At 34.0% G+C, this 20,512-nt stretch overlaps 1 long non-coding RNA gene across 1 annotated transcript; it reads left to right on the top strand.

The window, feature by feature from the left end:
* The first annotated feature begins 1,566 nt into the window (after window positions 1–1,566).
* LOC147823558 (uncharacterized) lies at window positions 1,567–14,817 on the top strand. Its single transcript, XR_015443670.1, has 4 exons — window positions 1,567–1,707; window positions 7,802–7,866; window positions 10,414–10,631; window positions 13,316–14,817. It is a non-coding gene; the product is annotated as an uncharacterized LOC147823558 (long non-coding RNA).
* The last annotated feature ends 5,695 nt before the right edge of the window (window positions 14,818–20,512 follow it).

Genomic DNA, 20,512 nt, shown 5'->3' on the forward strand with positions numbered 1-20,512 from the left:
ATGAGGAGCCCAAAATGACCAGGAGGAGGTCTTACCTTCCAGTTCAATGGAATCACTGTGCTTTTTACAAAGTCTTCTCCTCTTTGTAACTAAGACGGGTTGGCCAGAAGACCATAAGTTCTTGGGAATAGGAAGCAGAAATTTTGCTAGTGAGTCACTAGGGGTAACGGCAAATGGTTCCATTCCCACTTTCACCCCTGATTTCTGGACCCATAAGCTAAAAGAGACACACTTTGGTATCAGAAGTGGTGTTTAAATTACAGAGACACTTCTCAAAATAAGAAGCACAAATGGCTATTAAGTACATTTGTCATATTTAGCAATTAGGGAAATGCAAATCAAAATAACACTGAGATCCTAGTTGCTCCAGGAAGAATGGCTCTGATAAAGAATACAAAAAAATGACAAATGCTAGCAAGGATGTGGGGAGAAAAAACCCTTCTACACTGTTGGTGGGAATGTAAACTATTACAATTTTCCAATATGGAAATATTTCCAATATTTTACAATATGGAAAATGATACGGAGATTCATCAAAAAACCAAAAATAGTAATTCTTTTCCTAGGGATTTTTCTAAAAGAGTTAATGAGATCATACTTCATGAGGCATATTGGGATATGTTGCTATACCGGGAAAAAGCACCAAGGTCTGCTAAGATAGCTGCCTATCCATCCATAGTTATAACAGTACAATTCATAACTGACAAATTATGGAAGCAGCCTAAGTTCTCAACAACTGATGAATGGATACAGAAAATGTGGTTTATTTACATAATGGAATATTACTCAGCCATAAAGAAAGATAATTAGTAAGAAAAACAAATGGAACTTGAGACAATAATGTTAAGTGAACAAAGACAAAACACAAAATTTAAATAAAGAGTAAAAAAGTAGAGAGGGTAGGGAAAAGGGGCACAGACTTTTTAGAGATAGAAGAGGAGGAGTGGAAAAAGGATGTGAAAATGATCAAAATATGATATATCACTGTCCCAAAACAAGTATAATTATTATTTATCACAAACATATTCCAATTAAATAAAACATAAAGAAATTTTCCCAGGAAATATTGAAATGTTTGTTACAGATATTTTTCAGAAAGTGACTCAGAAGAATGTGAATGTAACTGACAAAACTCTTAGATTTTCAGGGATCTACGTTGTAGTTAAAGCAAGACAACCACCTTGGCAGAGTTAATTTCTATTCCTTAGCTTTGAACCACTATGTTTGGAAACAGAAATAGCTCTGTGCTTTGTGTATCACTTCTAGTAAAAGTCTGGAATGAAATTCCCTTATGATTTATGTGAGAAGTAAAATAATGGATGGCTAATAGTTTCATTAACCATTTTTGTCAAGAGGGATTAAAAATTAGCACAATAACTTTTGTATTACATAATTCTAATTAGTATTTAAAATGAATTTTACAAGTTAGGGCTATTACATAGCATATATTCTTTTTATGCAATTACATGATCACTCTGCACATAACAAATCACTAACATATATTATTATATCCTTTATTTTTAAATTAATTATATTACTTATAAATTGTGCTTTTGACTCATAAAATATTCTGCATTGTTGTTAACCCTACACAGGTAAAAATTCCATTTTGGCTATTTTTTGGGAGAAGCACTTAGAAGAAAATCCAATGAGTACTGAATATCAGCATGCAAGCTGCTCTAAGAAGCTGGACTTCCTTACGAAACAGTAAGTAGACAAAAAAGATATTGGCAAGACCATTGGGCTATCTGTTCTGTTTTACCTATTCCCTCAAATTATGAAGGGACAAACAGTCCTACAGAACTACTTTCCCTTATATGTGTATGCTGTGCTGGCAGTAGGGGTGGGAGTGATATAAATTCCTTTATTCCAACTCTGAGCACTCTGTGGGAAGGCATGACTCTGGCACAGCCTGCTGTCTTGAGTCTGTGTCTATTTACACTTGTCCTGTGTTTTTTTTCCTCAGAACTGGACTCTATCCTTGTTCCTTGTCCTATTTTCAGAAAAAATTCCTGGAATTACTCAGCTCTTCAGTGTACTTTAGTCCCATAAGCTCTCTGTATCTGGCCCATGAATAGCCTGTATCTGCTTGAGTTTCTTTGGAGACAGATAACTTTCTATTTTCTCCTCTTCACCATTACCACTGTAACCTCCAATTACTCATATTAACCCTACTCCACCCTTTTTGTAATAGTACTTGACCCCAGTTCCTTCTAGTTTTGTTGTCAGTGGGACACAGTGGTCCATCACCCTCACTATTTTGTTGCTTATATAATGAATGAGTTTGACTTTGGTATTTCCAGAGAATATGGATAGACTTATAAATTTAATCTCCTTTAAATTGCATCTATTAAGAAGCCTCTGTTTTCCTCAAATTAATTATGAATCCCAGCTATCCAAACAAGTATCTCCAAACAGTATACTATTACAGAACAAGCTGGAAATGATAACTCAAATATTTTAATTTTATAAGCAGTTTATGGTTTATTATGAGAAAGTGATAACTTTAAAGGTGGAGAGACAGCGACTCACAGTGTGAGACTGGCCTCAAACTCACTACTGTCTTCCTGCCTTAGCCTCTTGAATTTTTGGATTCAAGGTGTATACCACCATACCTGATTCTTTTGAGAACAATAACATTTCCCAAGGCATTGTGATTGTTTGCGTTACTAAACTTGTTCAGCAAAAGTCAAAATAGCAAAGATCTTAAAATATTGTTATAAGTATAACTCATTCATAGTTTGAATTTGATTAAGAAATTGCTAAAACACAGTACATAAAATATGTTTCATATATTAAACACTCATGATAGAGTCTTGGAAAGCCCAGTAACTCAGTCGATACTTAGATCTTAGCTCGACTGAAAATTCAGTTGACTACTTGCAACACATATGACATTGCACACCTCACTTGACTTCTCTGAGACTCATTTAGACTAATCTGTAACACTGAGAACTAGATATCTATCCTCCAGTTTAAAAGCTTGAATTGGGAAAGATACACAAGCGCACTCTGCACAATGCTGGCCACAGTATGTGTTCAAAATGCAATAATTACTTTCTAGTCCTTTTTCAAAAATACACATGGAAAGCTATTAAAAAGTGATCCTGTTCTGTCAAATTTCTGTTGTATTTTCTATCATTTCATTTCCCTCAATGTAACTCTCAGAAGTAATATATAATAAGATTAAAAAAATGACACCAAAAAATTCTGGTACCTACAAGACCAACAAATGTCAGAATATGCTTTTGAATAAATGTCTAGTTAAACAATAATGAAACATTCCTAATGTTCACAGACCACCTAAAGTCAGATTTTGGCAAGAGATTTTGTTAATATGTGAGTTGATATAATTAGAAAGGAAATTACTGAAGTTAATATCTCAGCTCACCAAGATTTTATCCATAAATAAAATGATAGTTCTTCCACTAGAGTTCTATGATTGAATACAAAATATTAGTAGCAAACAAAATACTGTCTTTCTATGAAGTAGTCATTGCATTTTGGACAATTAGAATACTGTCATTTCACTTCCTTCTTTTTAGCCTTATGATCTTTTCCTATTTTTCTTTATCTAGTCAAAGAAAGAAAATCCCAGAAATTCAGCTGAACAGTTACAACAGATTAGGAATAAATCATATCACCTAAAATGTGTAATTTCCATAAGTAAAACATCATGGCAGGAATTGGATTTTAGAAGAAATTCCTAATAAAAACATGTTCTGGAATCACATTAATTTATATGGATTAGTGTTCAGTATGGAACAGAAAATTTTCTATAGAATAAGTAGTAGTCTCTATGCCACATAGCTGAACTATACATAGCACATAATTGAGAACTGATCTAGAAGCTGTTTATATTACCCTTCTTACCAGATACAGATTTGAGAGATTTAACCATTGTGCAAGAATGAATGAATTTGAGAAGGGATAATCCATATAATCTGTCACTGAAAAATATCAATCTGAAAAGATTCGGCCTCATTCAGTAATATCTGAGGAAAAATAAATGAGAGAGAGAGGGAGGGAAGCAGAGAGAGAGAGAGAGAGAGAGAGAGAGAGAGAGAGAGAGAGAGAGAGAGAGAGATTGTTGCCAAGCCAAAAAAGAAAAAAGAAAGAGAGACAGAATTAAAAACCAATGGGGAGAGAATATTACTGAAAATAACCTAAGACAAAATCTACTTTAAGGTTTAGAAAATGAGTAGACATTTTCAGAATGCAAGAAGTCTTGACTTTGAAAAAAGAGCAGAAAATTGTAAGGAGAAAGCATGATTAAAAGGGTAATACCCAGATTAGAGAGAAATGACTAAGCAAAAATTTCCAGAAAATAAGAAAAAGGTAGGTGTAGTTAAAATCTACTGCAGAATCAAAGAAGTAGAAAAGACATTGGAGAATATTAAATCAGTTATATAAACTTCCAAAAGTATCCCAGAATGTTGAAGGAAAGAACAAAGATAAGACAATTATTATAAAGAAGATGAAAGACATAGAATACAAAGAAGAGAGTCTACGTACAGATAATATATTCAGCTGATAACAATAACAAAAAATATACAAAAAATGAAAAAGCCCAGAAAAATCTATATAAAAATGAAAAACATAAGTGAAAGTCATTTGCTGAAGTACAAAAAAAACTGCATATGTTTTCAAAAAGTTTACCAAAGTTATGAAAAATGTCAACAAAAATTGATATATATTTAGATACAGTAATATTTGGCTTGCAACCATAAGTCAAAAGTCCTCTTTTTCCAGAATATTGAAATGAATATAAAAACATGTAGCACAGTATTACTCTCAGCACAGAAATTAAAATTAGAGCACACTCAGATTGTTTATAAAGCCTTAAGTACCAGAATAATAAGCAGCATTTGATACCAATAATAGCATTTAAGTTATTGTTTGCTGTATGCAACATGTTTATGTATTTTATTTCCTTATTTTAAACTTAAGCTTATGAGGTAGGTAATACAGTATATCCTCATTTGGAGAAATTGAGTTGCAGACATGCAGCATGACTAAAATGTCACAGTAAAATGGAGTACTACTCAGCCATAAAGAACGAGAAACTATAGACATTTATAGCTGAATGGATGCATATTGACGCCATACTCTTAAGTGAAATAAATAGGACACACATGTGTAAATACCGAATAGTTTCTCTAGTGTGAGAAACTGAAAGTGTAAATAAGGATTAAAATGATTAAAATGAATAATTGACAATTTGAAATAGGAAGAAAAGGTCCAATGGGGTAGGGGAAGTGGGAGGGGAAGGGGAAAGGAAAGAAGGGAAAGGAAAAATTATGAGAAAAGGAAAAAATAGAAACAAAGTCTTTGTAAATAGGGAGGGGTGGAGGGGGTGAAGGGCATGCTGGTAAATGGGGAAAAAAATAAGAACTAAGATATATCATGTTCAGGTACAAGCATCCAATGATAAATGTAAACATATTGTATACCTAAAATATACCAATAAAAGAATTTAAGCATAAAAATGTCATGGAATTGACCTCTAATCTAAATTTATTTTATTCCAACATAAGTGCCCTTTTAGTGTACTATATAGCCTCTATAAAACTTAGGAGAAAAGGCCTTAGTCTAAAATTTAGTACCAGCTAAGTTACTTTTAGAAATACAGGCAAAACAAAATATCATCAAATAAGTAAACACTTTGAAAACACATCACTCATACACTTTCTGAAAAATGTTAGTTCAGGACTGATACCAACTGTAGAAAAGAATAATACAAATTAATAAAAGTCAGTTTTAATGGAAAATAACTGCATCTGAGCTTGGGAACCAATCATGTAGTTGGTAAAATGGTCATGAATGGAATTAGACCTGTGGTATCAGGGATGAAAATGAAGAAATAGGTCTGCGAGAACTAATGTGGCATTGACCATGAGTGGAGAGTGACACAGTAGGAAAAATCTAGGAAAACTCATATTTATTGACTTTAGTGTGGAGATCAAAGTGCTAATGATTGGGATACAGAAAGAGGAGCAGAATTTCATGAGAAGATTTTTAACTTGAGACATGGAGAGTTTAAGGTTCTTTTGTGAGACACAGGTAGGCAGGAATTTAGACAGGACACGTATTTATAAGGAAGGTTTAGTGGTAAGCTGTAGTCTTGGGAGATATTAAAGACTTGGGATGGAAGGAGATCACATGGAGAGACCATGACAAGTACAAAAAAGACAAAGTAGGGAATGTTAACAAGTGGGAATTGAAAGCAAAAAACAAAACAAAACAAAAACAGGACAAGGAAGAGTCAATGCAAGAACATTTAAGAGGAAAGCAGTGATCAACAATGCTAAGGGCTATGAAGAGTTTAGTAAAATGAAGCATGAAGCTTATATATTGATGGCGTATTTGTGAGCTTTGAAAAACACACTTTGAGTAAATTGCTGATACTGTTTGACTCCAATGAGTTGAGGAAGTGAAGAAGTGAAGATAGTGAATGTCGGAAGGAACCACTGAAGGAACAGATTTGGCATTGAACAATTGGAGACATACAAACATATTTATAGTCTGGGTGGAAGGATCTCAGATGGTAGCAAAAGAGAGAATGAGACAGAACATGAAATAAAGTTCTCAATGAGGTACAAGAGAGTAGAATCTGAAGAATTATTTTATAAAAAGAGAATGAACAGCCTGAACCCAAATGATTGTGGATATTAATGATTTTGTGAAGAAAAGCCAAGGCATTTTCTTTCTGACACTTCTGTTTTCTCTATGATGTCAGAGATAAGGTCATGTGATGCAATTGCATGAAATGGGGACTATGTAAAGGGATTGAAGAGAATTTCTAATACATTGAGCACTTCAAATGATGAAAGTGGCACTGATCATCATAGTTGTCAAGTGTGCCAAGCTGCACTGGTAACTCAAGGATAGCAAGAAAGAAACCAGCTTGTAGGACTGCAGGATAATGAGGAGCTTTGAGGCTGATGCTACACTGAGTACTTCAAATGATTTTTCATGAATCTGCATTCAATAAAGAAAAGATTGGTAAGGAATTAGTTGAGATGCTCTAGGACAGTAGGATGCAGCAGACTAAAGCATGGTTCAGCAATAAAAGAGAAAGTAAGTTTAGTGGAAAGGAAGAAGTAAGATAGGAGAATGATAGGAATTTTTGATTGAAGGCAGAATATGCAAGATTAACATTTTAGAGCCAGAGTGGTCCCAAATGCTGAACAAAAGCCCATGTATGGTTGTGCAGTTGTGCTCCTGACCTAAAATGCAGATACAAATTATTAGCTTTGAACTCAAGGAAGTGTAACGTTATAATGCAAAGTGCATCTTCCACACACATGTCAAAATCATCCAGTATTGTTGCAAAGTTGTATTTGAGAGAGGAACTGTGAATCAGGTGCCTAAATTTTCAATGACTGGAAGAGTCTAAAAGATTTGAATTACTTATTGAATCAGACTATGCCCTCACTGGATGTTTAGAGCCTCAAAAAAGAAGGGGTTAATATGAATGACACTCCTTTGAAAATTCGGCAGGAGTTAAGAGGGCTTTATTTCATGTGGTGAGAAATGAGAAAGAGATAAAAAGCAGTCTTATTTCACAATGTTGAAATAGAGAAAAGCATTCAGAATAATAAAGAGGTGAGAATATTGAAGAGAATAGGTGATCAAAAGAAACTACTTTTTCAATAAGTCATAACATTTCTGGAGCAACAGGTGTTAGTATACTTAACGTGATAATGCAGTTGCACATTTGCTTTGGTGCCAGATTTGGATAAAGGATTTTAGTGATATTATTGTGAGCTTCTTATAAAATCTACCTCTTTTGTACCAGTTTCAGATGCTGATTGTCCAGTTGGAAACTGAAGACATGGGGAATTCTTCATTGGACAAGTGAAAGTAATTTTAAATGTGCCATCTCATATCTTAGGCTAGATAGTGGATGAAGGGATCAAGAAGTGAGCATTTCCAGAAACAGAGTGTAAAGATAGACACACAGGAAAGCCTGTAACATATGAAGTGATGGTTCTGGAGTCAGCAGCTGAAATATCTGGTCTCACTATGCTCTTGTCCTCCACAGAATTTGTATAAAAAAGAATTTATTTAACCTCATGGGAGGGAATCTAATCTGGATAGATCTTTCAGGAGGATCCCAAAATGTCTTTTTCATTTCTAAACTCAGGAGTGTGTTTTAGATACAGAAATGCTACTTGCATTTCCCATAGTCTCTGGAATAGACTGAGTATAGTCAGGCCACAACAGTGTACCTCTGATTCATTTCCCCATAAGCCAGCCTGTGAAACAGGAACAGCTCCCTACATTTGTTGCTCCAGAAAAACATATAGAACCATTGTTGTCATATCTTTATGAACCCTATAAACATAAAGATTTATCAGATTGTCATACACTGTCATTTAGATGACCCAAGGAATAAAGACTCCAATGGTGATCAGTGGAATATTCCATGGGCAAACTTTTGTGATTGACAGAAATGCTACAAAATGAATATATATGTGTGTGTATATATATATATATATATATATATATATACACACATATATATATGTTGTGTGACTTTGAACAAATGATTTAGAATAATCCAAAATGTTAAAAATAATTAAACAAAATAATTTTTAAGATTCACTTGAGGAGTATGGGTTCAGGTATGGAATTTGCATGTCTAGTTTTTGCAGTCATTTGTGGTCAGCATTACTTTCAACTTCATTTTTATAAAAATAGTTGCAAAAACTTTCACATTTCTCTCCTCTGAGATGACTTAATTGACAAATTATTTCTCTGGTGGTGTATTTTTTAAGTAAACAAGGAACAGAAAAGAAACACATACTAGTGTCATAATGAATGAAACTCTGCAGCTGAGCAGAATCTAATTTCTCAGCTCTGTAGGTGGAAGAAAGGTTAGGGAGATTGTAGAGGAATGTGATAAAGAAGGTACTTACATGTCATTCATTTATTCAAAAGAATGCAATAAAGAGAAAGGTGAAGGCATATCCAAGAAAGAACCATAGGAAGAAAAATAATTTTAAAAAGATGCTAACATCAGAAAAAGAATAAGAATTAGAGAAAAGTGATGAATAGAGGGCAATTCAAGTAATAATTGAGAGGAATATACTAAACATAAATAATTGTTTTTCAGACGATTTCTGAAACATGGCTGAAAATATCTTGGGATAGAAGAGAGAAAGTTTGAAACATATACAGTATGCAAATAACACTACACAAATATTTTCTCAACATCTATATATTTATAGATATATCTGTACATTTATATATATAATTGATTGGAGTAAAGTGACTTGAAGAGACCTCGACTTCCAAAACAGTTTTGATTTTAAATATTTTGTTTCATGGACAAATTATTTAATTGACCAATGTGTTAAAATTTTGTTGGAAAAAAGATCATGATAGTGATACATTAATGGCCAAGAGGGAAAAATATAAAAGACCACAATTGAGAAAACAGAGGTGAGATTGATTAAGGCTCCCCTAGATTGCTATATATTTCCCAATATGTAGCCTAAGCATAGTTGGCTTTTACCATTGCCATTTTTAAATGCTTTGAAAAATTGATAGTAAGATATTATAAGGACTTAAGGAAGTATATCCAGGACACTCATTTGGGTAACTTATCTGATTGCCTTTGTCACAATTAGTTTGCGTCCATTAATTCACTCAGTGTTGTCACAATCAGATATTTGCAATAAAAATAGACATAATAGCTTAATCTTGATTGCCCCTACTAAATTTACTAACTGTCAACACATGATGAGAAAATAATTAGTTGGAAAAGCCTGAATTGGGTCAATTTTATTTTGCTCAATAAGAATGTCATTTAATGTAAAAACTCTTGAATAACACAATTGGTGGGGACCACTTTTGCATTGTGAAAAAGACTTTCAGTCACAGTATATGTTGGCAATTCTCATAAAAACTAGCCAGTTGGTCTTAGGACCATCTTAATAAAGAACAGAACATCAAATGGATTGAGATGTTTCCATTTGATTTCTCCATAAATATTTGTTGACATAGATAATTGAGTAGATATTAATGTTTTGTATTATGATGCTCTTTAACAGTTTGATCATAGATAGTGATGGGGCTCAGGAAAAATGCATCTGTCTGTGAAACATTCTCATGTGGCTTTGAGCCCATCGCTGGATGATGGATTAAGAATTTTTATTATAGATTTATATCAGAAATACTACATTTTTGTGCTCATAAATAAACATCACCATTAAATCTTTCTTCCTATCTAGTCACTTTTCTTTCCTCCCCTTCTCCGCAGAAAGTTGACTTTTTCTGTTTATTGAATTTCAAGACCCTCAACAAATATTTTCAGAGTTTAAGTCTAAGAATCCCTAAATAATCACATAGATCTTAGTTATCCCTTATGGAGAACTAATTTAACTTGTTCCTGTTTTGTTTCAGGTTCATGGTTCAGGATGCCACAGGAATTTAAATTCTATGGAATTTAACCCATGATTAACATCTGGTAATATGATCCTTGAGGTCCAAATCTGTGATATGTATCCAGATTCTCAGATAGAAGAAAAATGAGCATAATTCCTGTTCATTTTAATTTCATATAACAGAAGTTAAAATCTGTCAAAGAATTTAGTTTAAAACAGCTTCATACAAGTGACATAGTAAGTTCATATATTTAATTGTCCAATTTGATGTTTTCTCATAAAAACACTTATGAAACCATAGCCATAATCACAATAATGTGTATATGCATTACCTCTAGAAGTGTTCTCATGCTCCTTTGTAATCTCTCCCTCCATTCCTTCCTTTTTCATCTTCAAATAATCACTAATTTAGTTTTTATTATAGATTAATTGGTAGTTTCAGAATTTTCGGTAAATGAAATAATGGTGTATGCTTTGTTTTTTGTCTTGGCTTTGTCACTCAGCAACATTATTGTAGCATTTTCCCATGTCTTTATTAGTATCAATCACTTATTTTTAGATCTATTGTATGGATATACCACAATGTATTTATCCATTCGCCTGTAGAACTGAAAATTGGAATTGTTTCCAGTTTGGACTACCACAAATAAAGCTGCTATAAACATTCATTTACAAGTTGGTTTGTGTACATATGCTTTCATTTATTGCAGGATAAAAATCTTGGAGTACAATGACTACATAATATGGGAGGTGTATGTTTAACTTTTTAAGAAACCGTTATACTGGTTTCTAAAGTGCTGCTACCATTTAATGATTTCAAGATCAATGTATGTTCTAGTGCTCCCTTGTTCACAAACAATTGGTATGGTCAGATTTTTTAAAAGTAATTCTAATAGGTGTTTTGAGTGCATTAATGTTGTTTTAATTTGTACTTCTCTAATAGTGTTGAATGCTTTTTAATCTTTCTTTTTGGTAAGAATAAATATGTATTCTTTTGGTAAATGTCTTTTCAAGGCTTTTTAAAAAAATAGGTCATTTATTTTCTTTTATAAAAGAAATTTTGAGGGCTTTTTTCATACTCTAGATATACATTTATTTTCACGTATATGACAAACAAATATTGTTTTCCCAAATATGGCTCATTTTTAAGCAGCTTAACACTATTTTTTGAAAAGAAAAAATTTTATTCACATTCATCAATTTTTATTTGAATGAATCATGCTTTTGATGATCTATCTATAAAATTTTTACTTAATCAAATGAGGTCTTTGAAATCTTCCCAAATCTTTATGCTTTTGGATTTTTTTTCAATCTGCAATTCATTTTAAGTTAATGTTTTAGTGCAAAGTATATTATGGAATGAAAAAATATATACATCCAATTATTCCAGCACCACTTGTTAAAAATGTTCTCCTTTATCCATTGGATTATTTAGGTTTTATATTTCATCAATCTTTTGTAGTTTTTGCAGGCAAAAGATTTTTCTCAGTTTTATCTCTTTGTAATTTATGTTTTTGATACTGTTCTTAAAAAAGTATTGTTCTATAATTTTAATTTCAAATGCATGTGTAAATAAAATTAATTTTTGTATATTAATTTTATGTCTTCCAACCTTACTAAACTCACTTTTAATTATGAAAGGTTTTTGTAGATTCCATTAGATTTTCTTAAATAAACATCTATGTTCACTCCAGAGTGTTTAACATATCTGTTTCTAGTTTGAGGGGCCTTTTATTTCCATTTCACATAATATTTCAGTGGCTGAAATCTCTGGTACCATTTTGAATAAAATTGATGAGTAAACATCACTTTTCCTTTGATATTAGGGAAAATGACACAGGATTTCACCTAAAAATGATCTCAGTTTTAGGCCTTCCATAGATGCCTGTGGTAGGCTGAATAATTTCCTAACCCCTCAAAGATACTCATGCCCTAATCCCAGGCACCTAGGAATATCACCCCTTACATTGCAGAGTAGATTTCATAGATGTGACTAACAAGGATTTTGAGTTGGGGTGAATACAGTGGATTAACAAGATGGGCCTCATGTAATCACTCTTAGTTGGGAAACTAATTGGGTTTCTAATAAGAGAGGAACAAGAAAGGTCACAATCAAAAAAGGAAATGTGATGATAGAGGCAGAAGTTCAAGTGTTATGAAATCATGAGTGAAAGAGTGAGGGAAACTTCTAAAACCCAGAATGTCAAGAAAATCAATTCTTCTCTGGAACTTTCAGAAAGAATACAGTCTTGCCAAACTACTTTAAACTTCTGACCTCCAGAACTGTAAGATAATAAAGTTGTATTGTTCTAAACCACTAAATTTATTGTACTGTTTTTATTACAATTGTAGCAGGAATTAATACACTGCCTCTTATCAGGTTGAGGAAGTTTCCTTACGTTTTTTGTGTGGTGACATCTTTTATTGGAATTAGTTGGAAATTTTGTCAAATTTTGTGTTGGGAGGATAGATTATCAAGGTCAGCATATGTTGATAGTAATATAAGGATTTAAATTTTTTATTTTTTGTTTATATGTTAAGGTATATTGATTAGTTTCTAATGTTAAGCCAACCATAGGATTAATCTTATGTGGTCACAGGATATTATCCTCTTATTTATTGCCTGACTTGATTAGCTAAAATTTTGTTAATAAAAAAATTTTTTTGTTAAGAACATGAAGATATTGGCATTGTTTTTCCTTCAAATGTAAAATTCACTAGTGAAACTATCTTGGCCTGGAGTTTTCTATGGGGGTAGGTTTTAAACTACAAATTCAATTCCTTTAATAGTTATATTATTATTCAAATTATTTCCTCCTCAGTGAGCTTTGCTGGATTGTATCTTCCAAAGAATTTGTCCATTTTACCTAAGTTATCATGTTCCAAGCCTGAAGTGTAATATTGTCTTTCTTTTCCCTCAGCCCATTGAAAGCAAGAAAATTCTCTTTCTAAAGTAGAAGAAAAACCAAATGATACGGTATGAATAAATAACAGCATCTGGAACAAAGACTGGAACTATTTGACAGGTAAATTTGCCTAACTCTTATATTCATGGTTGATCAAATTTTATTAAGCCTTTAAAGCTCTTAATAGTACTGGACAATGATTTTAGTTGCTGGATTAAAATTACAGCTTGTCATTTACCTTTTGAACTTTTTATAAGTTTTCATTGTTAGCAAAAACTCATTCTCCTTGCAAACAAGTGCTTTGGTCAACAATAATGTCAGGGAAGATATTAGTCTTTTTTTTCTAAATTCAGTGCAATCACAGTCTCCTCAAAGTAATAAAAATACAGCATGACACTTGGCTTTGTACAATGAAGCTTCTGTGTTTGAATATTGAGAGTTACCAGAGTAGCAATGAAAGAAAACTTAAACTAATAAATCACTGACCTCCTTCCCAAGTACAAAAGCCTTCCTAAATGAAAAAGAGAAATATTTGAGCTTGAATAGGATTCTCTTTTCTGCATCCGTGTTGATTTCTAGGCTTCAGCCAATGTTAGTGTCAATTATCTGTTGATTTCCAGTTAACTGAAAAGTTACTATTGTTTATTTATTTTACTGGTACTTTCTTTTTTGCACTGAATATTAAAATCAGCATTTAAATTTCATGAATTAAATAATAAAAATGAGATTAATTGAATAAATATTTCTTTAACCCTGGTTATAATTTAGAGATGGAGGAACTTGAGTCCAGGAATTGAAGGGCCTATGCTCAGTTTTATCTGATACAGAAGTCTCTAATCAATGTCTGTTAATAGTTATTCTAATAAACCATCTTAAAATTTTAGAAAGTAATATTTTTCACAAGAAAATAACTTCAATTTGTTTTTGCTGAAGCACTTTTAACCATTTTATTCACATTTGGTTACTTAGTTATTTGTAAATATGCACTTATTACATGCCTACTATGTACACTGACTTCTGCTAGAAGACAAAAAAAAATCGCCTTGATGGATAATCAGGAGTTTTGCTCTCTAATTAGTTTTTGGCTTATTTGGGGCCAGAATATTTAAATTGTTCATTATGATCAGGTAGTAAATACTCTCAGAAAAGTTTATTTTATGAACTAAGTGAAATGAAGTTTAGAATCACAATGTGAAGTGAAAAAAATCAAACCCAGAAGACTAAACTATGAAAATACTTTCGTAAAGCAAAGTGAAATAAGCAAAAATAATGCAAATGAAACATTTAGGGACATTTACTGAAACACACAGCAAAATAAAGATGATGAAGATGGTGACAGTGAAGATAATGACAATGAAAACTTTAGGGAACAGAAAAAACAGAGAGTGGTTACTAGACATGGAGCCAAAACAGAAGAGATTGGGAGGAGCCCCTGCTGGCCATAACAGCGTTGTGTGCTAATTTAAATGTGGTAGGGTTAAGTGTATTTACCTCATTCTTATAACTCAAAGCCTGACTATGTAGTGTGTATGCATATGATTTTGCTTAATTATTTTACTTTTTAACTTAGGAGAATGTAAATCATATATAGAAGTAGAAAAAATTAGTATAATAAACTTTATGTTTCTCTCACATAGCTTCATTGAGGATAAATTTATGAAAATTTTCATTTAATCTAATACTCTTTCTATTTTAGTCTTCTAATAATTTTGGGGCAAATCTTAGATACAAAATTATTTCATTTGTTTCATATATTTTGATGTGTATCTCTAAAAGAAAAAGATGTTCAATTTCATCAAACTATGGTCTGATAATATACAGGAGATAACTTCAATTCCTTTGCACTTACTTAAACATGTTCTATGCATGAGTATGTTGTCTATTTTGGAGAGTGACCCTTGTGCAGCTGAGAAGAATGTGTATTCTGATTTTGTGGGGTGGAAAACTCTGTAAACATCTGTTAACTTCATTTGTTCAAGAGTTCGATTGAGTTTTAGTATTTCATTACTTATTTTTTGTCTAGTTGATCTATCTATTTGTGAAAGTGGAGTGTTGAGGTCCTCCACTACAATTGTATTAGTGCATATATGACTTTTTATGTCCGTTAGTATTTGTTTTATATAGTTGGGTGCACTAGTGTTTGGTGCATAGATATTTATGATTGTCATCTCTTCCTCTTGGATTGTTCCCTTTACAAGGATGTAGTGTCCTTCTTCATCTCTCTTAATCAGTGTTGGTTTGAAATCTACTTGATCTGCCAAGAGGATAGCTACTCCTGCTTTTTTTTGGGTTCCCATTGCATGGAGTATTGTTTTCCACACTCTAACTTTCAGTCTATGAGTTTCCTTTTGAATTAAGTGTGTTTCTTGTATGCAGCATATTGTTGGATTTTGCTTTTTGGCCCATTCTGTCAATCTATTTCTTTTGATTGGTGAATTGAGACCATTAACGTTGATGGTTATAACTGAAATGTATTGACTTACCATTGCCATGACTTTTTCTTTTTGTTGGATTTTCCCCTTTCCATTTAATTTCTTGTCATGCCAGATGGGTTCATTCTGCTTTGCTTCCTGGGGTTGTGATCCTCAATGTCTGTTCCTAGGATATTGTGTAAAATTTTTTGGAGTGCTGATTTGGTATTCATGAAGTTCCTAAGGTGCTCTTTGTCATGAAAGTATCTAATTTCTCCAACAATTTTGAAAGATAGTTTTTCAGGGTACATCAAACTGGGTTGGAGGCTGTTTTCCTTTAGGGCTTGGAATATGTCACTCCAAGATCTTCTTGCTTTGATGGTTTGTGTTGAGAAGTCTGCTGTGATTCTGATGGGCTTTCCTTTGTATGTGATTTGTTTCTTTCCTCTAACTGCTTGTAGAATTTTCTTCTTCTGTTGAGTTTCTGGAATCTTAACAATTATATGCCTCTGTGTAGATGTTTTTTGATGAAAGCTATTTGGAGTCCTCTATGCCTCACTTATCTGTATGTCAAGTTCTTTTCCCCTGCTTGGGAAGTTTTCTGCCATTATTTCTGTGAAGAATTTTTTTTATGTCTTCTGCACTCTCTCCTGTTTCTTCTTTGACTCCAATCAGTCTTAGGTTATTCTTCTTTGCATCATCTAGCAGCTGCTGGATTTATTTCTCATGTTCCCTTATAATTTTGAAGCAATTTTTCTTTTCCTGGTCATTAATTGCAATCTTACCTTCTATATCTGAAATCCTGTCCTCACATTGGCTCATTCTGCTGTGTAGACTTTCAATGGAGTTTTTCATGTCCTGGAAATCTATTTGCATCTGTTTTATGGTGTTTCCTATATTGGGATTCCATCATGTTCCTGAGCTCCTCTCTAGATTTATTAATCATGTCTTGCACTAGGAGAACAATCTCTGCTATTATCTGAGAAATTATTTCTGATTTCATTTTTTCCAGATCCCCTTTTGTTGCCAGTTCAGTAGGTCCAGGTTGTTGAGTATCAGAGTGTTCCATCTCATTTCCCTTTGGGGTTGCTGTAGGTGATCTGGAAGTCTGGTTTTGAGACTTATTTACGTGTCTTCTCATTTCAACTGTGGGGGGCAGGGGGTGCTGTTGGCACCTGTGTGGCTCACCTCCTCTGAGCTGGGAGAGTTGAGACAGGGGCCAGGAGCAGCAGGAGGGATGGTGGCCCAGAAGCCCCTTCCTCTGGGCCAGAGAGGTGGGACAGATGGTGGCCCAAAAGCCCTTCCTCTGGGCCGGGAGTGGTGGGCTGGATCAGCTGAGTTTCCTTGGGTTCATCAATGTCCATTCCAGGAGAGGTGGTGGTACCTAGTACCTAAGAACTCGGCCTTAGGGGCAAGGAGCCACCTCCCACTTGAGGGAGCAGAACATTGGAGATCCATAGCAAAAGAAATTGGAAAAATTTCATAAACACATGGAAATTGAACAACACACTTCTAAATAACCAATGGGTAACAGAGGAAATTAAAGAAGAAATCAGACAAAAAAAAAAAAAGAAGAAATCAGACAGTTCCTTCAATTAAATGACAATGACAAAACAACATATTGGAATCTATGGGACACAATGAAAGCAGTCATAACGAGGGAAATTCATAGCAGTGAATACTCACAGTAGGAAAACAGAAGGAGCGCAATTAAACAACCTGATGCTGAACCTCAAGCTTCTAGAAAAAGAAGAGCAGGACAAACCCAAAGCTCATACAAGGGAGGAAATTATAAAGATCAGGGCAGAAATCCATGCAATGGAGACTAAGAGAACGATAGAAAAAAATCAATGAAGCCAAGAGGTGGTTCTTCAAAAGAATCAATAAAATTGACAAAAACTTAGCCAACCTTATCAGAAAAAGGAAAGGAAAGCCCCAAATCCATGCAATTGGGAATGAAAAGGGTGAAATTACAACAGACCCAGCAGAAATCCAGAGGATCATCAATACCTACTTTCAGAACCTATACGCCAATAAGATGGAAAACACAGAAGAAATGGACAGATTCCTAGATACATATGAATTACCAAAGTTGAATGAAGAAGACCTAAAAATTCTAAACAACCCAATATCAATCAATGAAATTGAAAACATAATAAAAACTTATCAACTAAGAAAACCCGAATCCTGATGGCTTCACTGCTGAATTCTACAAGACATTTAGAGAGGAACTACTGCCATAGCTGTTTAAACTCTTCAATGAAATTGAAAGGGAAGCAATACTCCCAAATTCATTCCTGGAAGCAAGCATCACCTTGATCCCCAAAGCAGAGAAAGACCCAGCCAAAAAGGAGAACTATAGGGCAATCTCACTAATGAACATAGATGCAAAAAATCCTTAATAAGATACTGGCAAACAGAATGCAGAAGATCATCAAGAAGATCATACACCCTGATCAAGTGGGATTCATCCCAGGGATGCAACATATGCAAATCAGTCAATGTAATACACTATATCAATAGAGCCAAGGACAAAAACCATATGATTATCTCCATAGATGCTGAAAAAGCATTTGACAAAATCCAACATGCATTTAAGATAAAAACCCTACAAAAAATTGGAATAGATGGTCTCTACCTCAAACTGATAAAAGCTATCTATGAAAAACCAACAGCCAATATCATACTAAATGGTCCAAAACTGAAATCCTTCACACTAAAATCAGGAACAAGACAAAGATGTCCGCTATCACCACTCTTGTTCAATATAGTTCTGGAAACATTAGCCATGGCAATTAGACAAGAGAAAGAAATAAAAGGAATAAAGATAGGAAATGAAGAAGTCAAATTGTCATTATTTGCAGATGACATGATACTGTATATAGACGACCCCAAGAACTCCACCAAAAGTCTTCTAGACTTAATAATCAAATTCAGTAAAGTAGGTTGTTACAAGGTCAACACACAAAACTCAATAGCTTTCCTTTACATGAATGGCAGACTCACTGAGAGAGAAATAGGGCAAATAATTTCTTTCACAATAGCATCCAAAAAACTGAAATACCTAGGAGTCAACCTAACAAAAGAAATCAAAGACCTCTTCTCTGAAAACTGTACCACTCTGAAAAGAGAGGTTGAAGATGATATCAGAAAATGGACAGACATCCCCTGCTCCTGGGTGGGAAGGATTAATATAGTGAAAATGGCCATAGTTCCAAACCTGCTATATAGATTCAATGCAATTCCAATTGAGATCCCAGCAGCATACTTCATAGACCTTGAGAAAACAATCCAAAAATTCATTTGGAAGAGACCCAGAAGAGCAAAAGCAATTCTAGGTAACAGAGACATGGCAGGGGGTATCACAATCCCCAACTTGCATCTATGCTGCAAAGCTACTGTGATAAAAACAGCATGGTACTGGCAAAGAAACAGACCAGAGGACCAGTGGAACAAATTAGAAGACGCAGAAACAACGCCAGACACATTCAGCCATCTCATCTCTGATAAAGGAACCAAACACCCTCACTGGAGGAAAGATAGCCTCTTTAATAAATGGTGCTGGAAAAATTGGGTTTCAACTTGCCAAAGATTAAAACTAGACCTATATCTCTCACCATGCAGTAAACTAAAATCGAAATAAATTAAAGACCTAAATACTAAAATAGAAACTCTGAACCAGTTGGAACAGAGGTTAGGTGGAACCCTTGAAGACATCGGTGTAGGAAAAGATTTTATGAACAAAACCTCAGTTGCCCATGAACTAGCACAAACAATCAACAAGTGGAATCTCTTCTTATTAAAAAGCTTCTCGGAGCCGGGGATTTAGCTTAGTGATTCCACTGCCTGCCTTGCAAGTGGAAGGATCCAAGTTTGATCCCCGGTACCAAAAAAAAAAGCTTCTGCACAGCAAGAGAAACCATCAGCAGTGTGAAGGGACAACCCACAATGTGGGAAAAAATCTTCACCTGCTTTTCCTCAGACAAAAGTCTACTATCTTGAACCTACAAAGAACTTAAAAAGATCAGACCTCCCAAATTTAAAGACCCAATCTGAAAATGGGCATCTGAAATGAACAGACATTTCTCAGACAAAGAAGTACAAATAGCAAATAAATACATGAAAAAATGTTCAACATCACTGGTCATTCGAGAGTAGCAAATGAAACCAACACTGAGATTCCACCTCACTCCAGAAAGAATGGCTGCTATCATGAAATCAACCAATAACAAATGCTGGTGGGGCTGTGGGGAAAGAAAAACCCTGCTCCACTGCTGGTGGGAGTGTAGACTAGTGCAACCACTGTGGAAATCAGTATGGAGATACCTCAAAGAACTAGGACTGGAGGTCCCATTTCACCCAGCTATTCCCCTGCTGGGTATCTTCCCCAAAGAATTAAAAGAATCATACCACAGTGATATATGTGCACCCATGTTCATAGCAGCACAGCTTGTGATAGCTATAACTTGAAAACAGCCCAGTGGCCCATCAACTGGAGACTGGATAAAGAAAATGTGTTTTTTTATAAAATGGAGTACTACTCAGCCATAAAAAATGAGAAATTAGTGACATTTACAGCTAAATGGATGCACATTGAGGCGATACTCTTAAGTGAAATAAATAGGACACACATATATAAAAAAATAGTTTCTCTGGTGTGAGAAACTGAAAGTGTAAATAAGGACTAAAAGGTATAATAGGTAATGTGAAATAGGAAGAAAAGGGGCAAAGGGGAAGGAAGTGGGAGGGGTAGGGGAAAGGAAAGAAGGGAATAGAATTAATACGAGAAAATGGAAAAATA

The sequence above is a fragment of the Heterocephalus glaber genome, unplaced genomic scaffold (genome assembly GCF_053883595.1).
Source record: "Heterocephalus glaber isolate CG9 unplaced genomic scaffold, H.glaber_assembly_v1.0 deba00001572, whole genome shotgun sequence".
In the NCBI taxonomy this organism is placed as follows: domain Eukaryota; kingdom Metazoa; phylum Chordata; class Mammalia; order Rodentia; family Bathyergidae; genus Heterocephalus; species Heterocephalus glaber.